This window comes from Sarcophilus harrisii, chromosome 1, assembly GCF_902635505.1.
Source record: "Sarcophilus harrisii chromosome 1, mSarHar1.11, whole genome shotgun sequence".
Taxonomy (NCBI): Eukaryota; Metazoa; Chordata; class Mammalia; order Dasyuromorphia; family Dasyuridae; genus Sarcophilus; species Sarcophilus harrisii.
The window spans coordinates 240,849,388-240,860,553 of record NC_045426.1 but is presented as its reverse complement, the minus strand read 5'-3'; the positions used below and the strand labels follow the sequence as shown (position 1 = coordinate 240,860,553).

Genomic DNA, 11,166 nt, shown 5'->3' with positions numbered 1-11,166 from the left:
TTCACAAACTGAGCTCCCCTTGAAATGTACATTAACAATCCAGAGAGCCTACAGATTCTTTAACCTTTCAGGAAAGTCCTCCAACATGGCTCTGATCCAATACACGTACAAACACATAAATGTAAAAACACACATTCATAGATCTCTCTCACACACACACACACACACACACACACACACACAGATTTATCATGTTATTGGAATGGGAAACTTGAAATGGAACACTCTCTTTACCAATGCAGGTCTATAGCTTTTGATTTAGTATCTTCTCCAGAATCACAGAGCAAGAAAGTTTTAGAATCAGATTTTGAACCTGGTCTTCCTGGCTTCGGGGCCAGTTAGATATTCAAAGAGTTAGGCAGTGTTCTAGGTAAGGATTGCAGCTGATTCTAAAGTGGGACATTTTAAAAATTGCATCTGCCCTTTGAGGAGTAAGCCCTAGGAATTCCACAAATTAAGTAGACAACAGAGACCTCCCTGTGAGGAACAAGTTTAGATGAGCCATTCATTCAGTAGATAATACATACCCTGTGAGAAATGAATCTATCCTAGAACTAGTGACCACATCCATCATCAATGCTACACTCTGCAGTGAACTTTGCAACTGGTTGTTAAACAATGAAAAGACATTGAGGTCCTACAGTTTTTGATATATTAGTTGCCTTGATAACATATTCCCCATATATTTGCAGTATGACCATTAGACTTTAAATTTCATTCCATTCTCCCTTTTGTTGGCTGAGTAATTGTGAGAGAATATATCCCAGATTTTTTTTTCTTTCTTGAGAGTTGAGGAAAAGGAATGTTTCATACCAACTCTTCTTACTACATAAGAGTTAACTAAGTCCATTGTCTGATTTTTACTGGTAAATACATAGGTGGGGACTTACAAATTACCTTATTAGCAGTGGGCAAGTTATCCCTGTAATTGAAATTTGTTGACAGAACTGTCAATGCAAGTTAGGGTACTGGTCCCATGGTGTGGTGATACATATATATGTCCAAACCAAGAGTGAAATCAGTACCATATTTTTCATTTTATTAAAATTTTAATTTATGGAATTATAAAAGCAATTCTATAATATAGTATAATAAGGAAACTATATATGAAACTGCAAATCTATTATGTAGAATTGAGAATGGCTGAATAAATGATGGTATATGGATGTTTTAGAATATTATTGTTCTATAAGAAATGATTAGCAGGATGATGTCAGAGAAGCTTGGAGAGACTTACATGAACTGATGATAAGTGAAATGAGCAGAACCAGGAGATCATTGTCCATGACAACAGCACTACTATATCATGATCAATTCTGATGCACATGGCTCTCTTCAATAATGAGATGATCCAGGCCAATTCCAATGGTCTTATGATGAAAAGAGCCATCTACATCTAAAGAAAGGACTATGGGTACTGAATGTAGTTCACAACATAGCATTCTCACTCTTTTTGTTGTTTGCTTGTATTTTATTTTCTTCATCATTTTTTCTTGTTTGATTTGATTTTTATTATACAGCAAAATAATTGTATAAATATATATGCATGTATTGGATTTGACTATTTTTAGCATGTTTAACATATATTGGACTACTTGGCATCTAGGGGAGCAGAGGTGGGAGAAGGGGAGAAAAACTGGAACATAAGGTTTTGTAAATGCTAATGTTGCAGAATTATCTATGCATATGTTTTGAAAAGTAAAAAAGCTTTAATAAAAAAAAAAAAGAAGTAAAAAGCAGGGGGAATATCATTCAAAAATACTTTTGGAAAAGAGAAAGGAAGAAGACAAAAAAATAACCAAAATTGAATTCAGAACATTTATAAAGTTCTATCACTTATATAGCACATATCCTTGTCAAGGTCTCCCAACAGAGGTGGAAAACATTTAAAGATAACCTGAAGGCAGCCAGGAACAAAAGACTACTCACCAAATCCAGAAGGACTAGGGGAAGGGAGTTACTGATGGGAAAATTGCTACTCCAATATATCTGCCAATTTGTATCCAGAATTAGAGGTTAAAGATTTATGAACTCTTTTATTATAATTTCTTTTTTGATCTGAAATAATTCATCCCTTACAGAAAATCTGCCATTTGTCCTCTATTTCTTAGTTTCTTGGTTATAACCCTTATCTTGTAAAAACATTTCCCCTAATCAAGTAAAATTCTACTTTCTAATCAAAAGTACAATAATTCCCAGATTACTCCAAAAACATTCCTTTGTCCACATTTTGACTTTTAGCCCTAGGCTGGATAGAAAATAGATTGAATTTCATATTCCCATTTTTAACTTAAATTCTTCTATGCCCATATTATACAAAATAACCTACATTTTGCCTTTTTAATCAGAATCCATTATTCCTCTATCTCCCCCCCAAAAAATCTTCTTTGACTTTTGTTTAGAAAACTTACTTAACATAAGTAAGGCAAAAGATAAAATTGAAGACAACAACCTATATTTTCGTAGTAAATAAGCTGCCTGTAGTGTCTGTCTGTATGTGTATGTTTATATGCATACACACACACACACACACACACACACATATATATATATACTACATACACACACTCATGTTCTTTTCTCAATGATAAATCTGACTCAAATCAATGAGAATTTGAAGTGATATTCTGAAGACGTCATCAAATTCACAGATGGCTTTAAAACTGTCGCCCTACAGTTTGATTTAACCTGGGGTGATCTTCCCGTTATCATATCCTCTTGTTATATCATAGAGGAGAAGGAAAGAATTTGGGAACTGGACTAAAAATTTAGGAATGGTTTATCTGAAACACACCCCATTCAATAAATTCCAGAGCCACAAAAGTTCCTGTAATTGATCCATTGTAAAATTATCATAGTGATAGAGACAGGGAGAGACCAGATCAACCTAAGGAATCAACAAACAAGCAAACTATGAGAAACTTAAGACATTTACCCAAGGTAATGAATTCATCTTGTAATATCCCTTTACTCCCTATGAAAAAGTCAAATGGAGCATTCTGAATGATGCAAGACATTATGGCAGTAAATGAGGCAGTGATTTCAACAGTTTCCAATCTATATACTTTGTTAATTCCAGGGATTTAGAAACAGCCCCCATTTGTTCCCAGCCAGGACCTCAGAGACTTAATTTTGTCCTCCAGATTCCTGATTCAATCTGTAGATGACATCTTGATCTGTGTTTTCACTCAGGAAGTCTCTCTAGAAGCCTGTCTTTACCTTGAACAATTTTGCCTCTAGAGAATATAGAATTCCCATAATTAAGTCACAGATAGCAATAAAGTGTGTTAATTTATTTAGGACACAAGCTCACTCTCACCTCTAGATTGCTGATTTAAGAGAAGATTGAGGATATCCTAGCTTTTCCTAATCTGACCTTAAAGAAGTAATTCCTGACCTTTCTCTATTATCCATCAACCAGTCATTAGACTGGATTTTGTAGGATTTGATCCCCAGTTTTGGCCTTATTGCAAAGCCCTTATATGACTCTGAACTCTTTCAGTGGGGCCTTAAGCGGAAATCTGTCTTCAAAGTGTTAAAGACCAAAGTTACCAATGCACCTGGAAGGTTAAGTTAATAGCTCTCAGATGGGCTCCATCCAGATTCAAGAGAGCATGCAAATATTTGCACCGACTGGAAATATTCCTTTCATGTGCTTCATGTCCATGGGACAACGTGGAAAGAATGATGACTCTTGAATACTAAAGATTCCCCTTTCAAACATGGTAATGAAAATTTACATATCCTCCATGTAGTGTATTATCCAACACAAGTGGTAATAAGGGTGAATCTGAGTAAGCAGTACGTAAATCACAAAATAGAGGTAGGTAAAAATTGTCAAGTGAGAAGGGTAATGTCTTTTGAGTAGAATATACATTGGATTTAAGAACTGCTCTTTTACCTCTCTGTTCCAGAGAATTTGGAGTCCAGTATTAATAACAACAACAGTACCAGCAGCAGCAATAAGAAGTCAAAATGACTGGCAATGGCTCGGGTTGTAAGTGATGATTTTGGCATTTTTGATATCTAAAAAAACTCTAAGGGCTCCACAGTATCTGATCCAGCAATCTTCATGGCCATTGGAATTAATTGTTCTCATTTGCCAGTCTCATAGATGAAGGAAGTCATCACAAAAGTTGGTGCAGATACTTAATTCTGATGGGTTGAGACCACTCAGTTGCCTTCAAACTGATTTAGCCTGTCTTCCAAAATGGATTACTGGGGTATGGCCAGTGTTCACATGACAGCTTCTTAAACTGCAAGAATTTAGCAAATCAGGTGGATACCAGTGATTAAAAGTAGCTCTGAAAAGAGCTTAGCAGTCCTAATACCAGAGACCCTAGTCTTCCCTGAATATTCTTCAGCCTAGAACCCAGGTTAAACACTTTCAGGATGCCTAAACATCTGCCCATGTGGAAAATTGTCCCTCAGAAACCCAATAGCATCTGAGTTCAGTAGGAAAGAAAACCAGAAGGAAAAAACTGTGTTCATAAAGGGCAGAATAATATTAGTACCAAGTCTTAGAGCACTCTCAAATATCCCAGCTTTCATGTCCTGTAGGGCAGGGCAAGGAGATGGCAAGGCAGGAGTTCAGTGGAAATATCACTGCAGAAAGAATGATTTTGAACCAATAATACAATAAATAGAAAAAAATACTTGAAATTAAATGTTTATAGTGAGGGGTCTAAAGAAGATGGGATGGAAAAAGTCCCATGCAATACTTGATTTTAAAAGAAGATCATATGGAGAGGAGTTAGCATGTTGTGGGACTGACATTTGTCAATTTTTGCAGGTGCACCAGCTTCTGGAAGTTCATTGTCATTTTAGACAATTGTTACCCCAAATCACATTGGACAGGATATAGACTTTATTATGGTAATTTGGAATTGAACCAAACACGGCTCAGCTGACAAGAGCTAATGAAGATCTTTCAATGATCTGGTGTATAGATGGCTGTCTTCCAATGGATGGCCAGCACAAAGATTTCCTCATCTTCTTCTCAAAGATTTCCACTCTGATTGCTCTTCTGGTTCCATGTGGGATGCTTCCACTAGCACCCACTACACCATTTAATAATGTCTCACTGCTTAAAATAAAGCGACTCTTTAATTGCATACTCAAGCTCCGTAATATAGCTATAATTCCTTAAACCTTATCTGACTTATGAATACCCAAAAATCATTACCAATAGATAATAGTTACAGAAATAGTAATTAGTGGGAGTTTCCCAGTGAAAGGGATTCATATGCAACATCACAATTAGAAGCAAAAAAAAAAAAAAAGACAAAGCAAGTATCTATTTTTCTATCTCCTATTCATGCCCCTAATATTTCAAATATGTTAATGAGTTAACTTGTCCAAAACAGAGACAAAGAGGAAAGCTTTATATTTTTCAATGAAAATAGACATGCCATTCCACTTTTAATATTATTTTTAAAGAGATAATATAAAATCACATAAGAATTCCTAGGAAACTATATGGTACATAACTAAGTCTCAGTGCAAATAATGAATCTTGTAAAATGGCTACATTACTTAAATTCATACTGAATATTTTCATCGGAGAGGCTTTTATATAATTATAACCTTGAATGTGCTAATTTGAACTCATATGTGACCACTACATAATGGTTTATTAGTCTCACTAATTGGGAAATTGTTGTAGTGGTTAGAGTAGCTCATTTGGATTCAGAAAGATCTCAGCTGAAATCCTGCTTTAATAAGTTACAAGCCATGTGATCAGAGATAAGTTAACTTCTCTTATCCTTGGTTTTCTCATCTGTAAAATTAGAGATTTGGATATGATGTTCCCTAAGGTTTATTCAAGAATCACTTGACATCGTTATTTTTAGGCAGCTAGATGGTGTGTAGTAGATATTTATAAGGCACTTACTATAATGCATAGTGTATAGTAGGTGCTATATAAATGCTTTTATTTTTCTTGTTATTATTGACACTTATTTGAGCATAAAAGGTATTTATTATTGCTCAAGAACAATAAATTAATTTAGTTTTAGATAAGATTATTTGTAGTGGACCATTGCATGATTTGGTATATATTTTTCTGTAACAATGTGATAGAGATCATAGCATTAATGGCTAGGGAGCTGACCCCTACTTTGTCCCTTGGTAGCCTACTCCCTCCACCATAATCTTTCTTTCCTGGGGCTTAACTAGATATTTGCTCTTCAAACTTTTCTTTATCTGTCCTTTTCTTCTTTGTTCTAGACCCATTTTACCTTTCTCCATCAGCTAGGAAGGAGGGAAGGAAATTGGCAGCTCCCTTGAAATCTGGAACTGACAAGCTGAAAGCCAGAATTAGCAGAGCAGCTTAGATTTGTGTTCCTTTGTTGAAGGAGTCATTGAGTTCTTTTGTACTGGTTTAGTTATGGTAACTGGGCAGAAACTGGTACCTCATTATGTGGTTGAGTTGTTTGTCTGGTAGGTAGCAGTTGGTAGTGAAGATGACGTTATCTCAGTGAGCCAGAGTAAAGAAATTCCAGACCTACTATTAGTTTACCTATCACCTAGTACAAAATATATAGTAAGGGAATTTTATTCTAGTCAATCAAATGCAATTTAAAAAAGAAAGAAAGAAAGAAAGAATTTTAGTGATTCTTTTGGGATAGGGAATAGTTTTCCATTTCAGGACTCCTGATTTCATGCATGTATGTATTACACTACATTCATCAACATATTAAAATTTTCCTATTTTTAGTGTCAAAAAAGAGTTCAAGGAGCAAAAGAAAGGTGTGGGAAACATTTTATTATTAAGTATTTGAAATTTGTCTTATTCGAAGAGGTTCTTTTTGTTTCTAATTTTGCCTAAGAGGGCAAAATGCTTTATAAGTATATTAAAAATCCGACTTTTAATGCTGGATTCAATTCAATTTAATTCAACAGACATTTAATTTTTCATATTCTATATAGAAGATCATATGGTGATTCTATCATGGGAATAATGAAAGGTATTTGTCTATTAATGGAAAAACTGCTTTTGGATTTCCCCCACGTCAGTATTTTATTGAATCTCCATTATATTTTATGAGTGATTGATTGAGACCTATGAAAACATGAATATAAGAAACTCCCTTCCTCTAGACATATCTGAAATTCATCAAACTTGAGGTCTTAAAAAGTTGCCTAAGACACCAAAGAATTTAATTTAAATTCCCTTAATGCATCTTTATTATTTTGTTATTGTTATTCATCCTTCATTTTTTAAAAAGACAATTGACATATGAAGTGATGTTTTGATTTGTCTGTAAATTGGATATAAGTAAGTGTTTCACAAAACTATCAGCCTCATGATGTGATTACAGATCAAACCATGGGTAACAAAAGTGAAGAAAGCTGGAATATAATCTGACACTACTTTACAGATTTTGAATCAATATTCAACCTCTGGCATGGATCAAAAACAATGATTTGTGATAAATGTTCAGTTAACCTTCTCAGACACATTCATTTCAAATGTTCTATATTTTATGTTGATGTTCTACATCTTTTATTTTCAAAGAGGACCAATAACATCATGGGTGATGTCTTGACTTGTGCAAGAATTGGATTTAAGTGAGACAGAGTTGCACATAGTTATCAGCATTCCTCTCTTCCAGAGTAGTCAAAGTCCAGGGACAAGACCACTGTCAGAATGACAGGTGATGCTCTTGATTTCTTCAACATCTGACCAAACTTTTAAAGTGTCCACAGCAACTACTCAGGGGCTTTCATTGCCATTGTAACAAATTGTCCTCATCTACCTATTCTGCCAGGAGAAGTTTTCATGTTTGGGATAGACATCTCTTAATTCACCAAAGGGGTTGAAACCTGTTGTTTATTTTCAATCTGGTTTAGCCTTTCTCATGCAATGAGGTATATGGAAGGATTGTACCCCTCTGTATAATATTCATCACAGGGAGGATTAGTAGCTTGTATGAGGACTTGCCAAGCCCTATCTACCTCTGGTATTCACCTATCACTCAACTCTCATCTCTGTCTCTAAGAAATATGTACGGCAGCTAAATGTTTTACTAAAATCATGCCATGCTATCAACAAAGTAATGGATCAGAGTCAGTGTATTATCACAAATTCGACTTGCTATTAATCAATTCATCAAAAATCTGACCAACTAGTTACTGTAAAAACTGTGATTGTATTATTGCCTGGTACTGGCTAAATAAAAAATGTATTTTTTTTTTTTGAGGGGAAGGTGATACAGTATATTTTTGCCATTCCTCTTTGGCAGTGTTATTCAATGTTTTCTTTAATTTTAATTTTACAACACCACTGCTGAAGCATAAATTAAATTAATAAGAAATATAGGGTATTAGATCATATCAAAAATATCCACTTTGTTTTTGTTTTTGTTTTTGTTTTCTTTATTATTCATACTACCTTCTTTCCCACCATTGAGAAGATTAAAACAAACAAACAAAACATTCTCAAAAATAGAGACTCACTCAATACTGTAAATCAATTTTTCATCTTGGTCATGTCCAAAAATGTATGTATCTTTCTGCATTTAATTCTATCACTTCTTTGTTAGGAGGTGAGTGCTCCTATTTTCATTTTTATTTTTTTGGATTCATGATCCATCACCCTTTAACTAGACAGTTTAAAGTGAATTTCCTCTAAAATATTATATCTGTATAAATGGTTTTTCTACCCCTGCTCCCATTTCCTATATCATAATAATATTCGATTAAGGCAGAACAAAGATGGTGGAGAGAAGCCAGGAAACTTCCTGAACTCTTACCAGTTTCCCTCAGCAAATATTTTGAACAGACTCATTGATGGCATTGAACTTGGCACTTCTTATTCCTGTGTGGGTGGGAGTCTTCTAAAATGGGGAGTGGAGATTACTGGTAATGACCAAGGAAATAGGACTGCCTCAAGCATTTCAAAGAATTGAGTGCTGATCTGTTCCATTGCATACTGAACCCTGTGGAAAAGGCTTTAAGAGATTACAGATAAATGATATTATTTTGGTGGGTGGTTCCACTAACATTCCCAATATTGAGAAGTCCTACAAGACTTCTTCAATGGCAAGGAACTCAACGAGAGTATCTATCTTGATGAGGGTTTTGTTTATCATGCAATTGTTTGGGCTGCCATTTTGTCTGGAGACAAATCTGAAAATATGCAAGACTTGCCACTGTTGGATGTCACTCCTCTGTCCCTCGGACCTGAAACTGCTGGAGAAGTTATGACTTCTATGTAATCTAATCTAATGTAATACCAACAATACACCAGATATAGACCTTTACCATCTATTCAGGTAACCAGCCTTGGGTGCTTAACTACGTTTATGAACATGAAAGTGCAATGACAAATGATAATAACCATAACCTGATTTGCAATTTTGAGCTCCACAAATTCCCCCAGAGATATTCCTTAAATTGAAGTAGCAATTAATATTGATATAAATGACATTTTGAATGTATCTGCTAGGGAGGGAAGGAAGGGAGGGAAAACAAGATTACCATCACCAATGACAAAAGTTGTCTGAGCAAAAGAAACATTGAATATATGGTTCACATGACTGAGAAAAACAAGGCTGAATATGAGAAGCTTCCATATGGTAATGACCAAGGGAATAGGACTGCCTCAAGCATTTCAAAGAATTGAGTGCTGATCTGTTCCATTGCATGCTGAACCCTGTGGAAAAGGCTTCCTTTTTCCAAGGGAAAAGTTAGCTTCCAAGAATCTTTTTGAATCTTGATGGTGACTATGAAGGATGAAAAACCTCAAGGCAAAATTGGTGATAAAGATAAACAGAAAACCCTTGACAAATGTATTGGTATAAGCAACTATCTGGATAAAAGAAAGACTGCTGAGAAGAAACCATTTGAGCATTAAGAGAAAGAATTGAAGAAGATCTGCAATCCTATAATTATTAGACTGTACCAGAGTGCAGGAGGAATTCCAGGAGACATTCCTAATGAATTCTTGCAGTGTAGAACAGCCCCATCCAGAGGCACTTTTTCTGGACACACCATTGAAGAGGCTGATTAAACTCACAAGAAAAAATAATATTCCACACAGTCTCTAAAGAGTGAAGTACTCAAATTTGTAGCCAAAGCAGTAGCACTTTAAAAGTAATATTTAAGGCACTTTGTAAATATGGGCATTCTGAATACTTGAATGTGTGCAGAGGGAGAGAAGTAAGCAACATTGAACTTTTTCAGTATTGTAAACAAATGGAAATGCAATTTTTGTCCTGGAGAATGAAATCTATTTAAAATTGTCACACACATTCAACAAAATAAGAGACTTTCTATTTTCCTGATAAAAAAGATCAGTACTGAAAAGAAAATTTGAATTTCAAATACAAGACTCAGGAGGAGAAAATTCTCTCTCGCCTCATTAAAAACGGGGGAGAGGAAAAGGGAAAAGAAAAAGAGTAATAAGGGAAGGAAGGGGAAAAGACTCAAAGGGGGGAGGGAGGGATTATAAAGAGGGTAAGCATGGTGATACAAAAGGGGTACATAAGTTTAAAAGAGGGAAAGAGGGTTGGGGGACGCAAGAATAAGTAAAGCACAATCTGCGGTTATTAGGATGGTAGGAAACACAGATTTAGTAATTCTAACTGTAAATTTTAATGGGATGAACTCCCCCATAAAGAGGAGGCAGATAGCAGACTGGATCAAAAGTCAGAACCCTACAATATGTTGTTTACAAGAAACACATTTAAAGCAGGGAGATACATATAGAGTAAAGGTAAAAGGCTGGAGCAAAATCTATTATGCTTCAGGTGAAGTCAAAAAAGCAGGGGTAGCCATCCTTATCTCAGATCAAGCAAAAGTAAAAATTGATCTAATTAAAAGAGATAAGGAAGGAAACTACATCCTGCTAAAGGGTAGCAAAAACAATGAAGCAATATCAATATTAAACATATATGCACCAAGTGGTATGGCATCCAACTTCCTAAAGGAGAAGTTAAGAGAGTTGCAAGAAGAAATAGACAACAAAACTGTAATAGTAGGAGATCTCAACCTTGCACTCTCAGAATTAGACAAATCAAACCACAAAACAAATAAGAAAGAAATTAAAGAAGTAAATAGAATATTAGAAAAATTAGGTATGTTGGATCTTTGGAGAAAAGTGAATGGAGATAGAAAGGAATATACTTTCTTCTCAGCAGTTCATGGAACCTATTCAAAAAC

The 11,166-nt window shown here is 35.0% G+C and overlaps 1 pseudogene; it reads left to right on the top strand.

Annotated features, from left to right (window-relative positions):
- Nucleotides 1–3,985: 3,985 nt before the first annotated feature.
- Nucleotides 3,986–10,015, top strand: LOC116419769 (annotated as a pseudogene).
- Nucleotides 10,016–11,166: the final 1,151 nt, after the last annotated feature.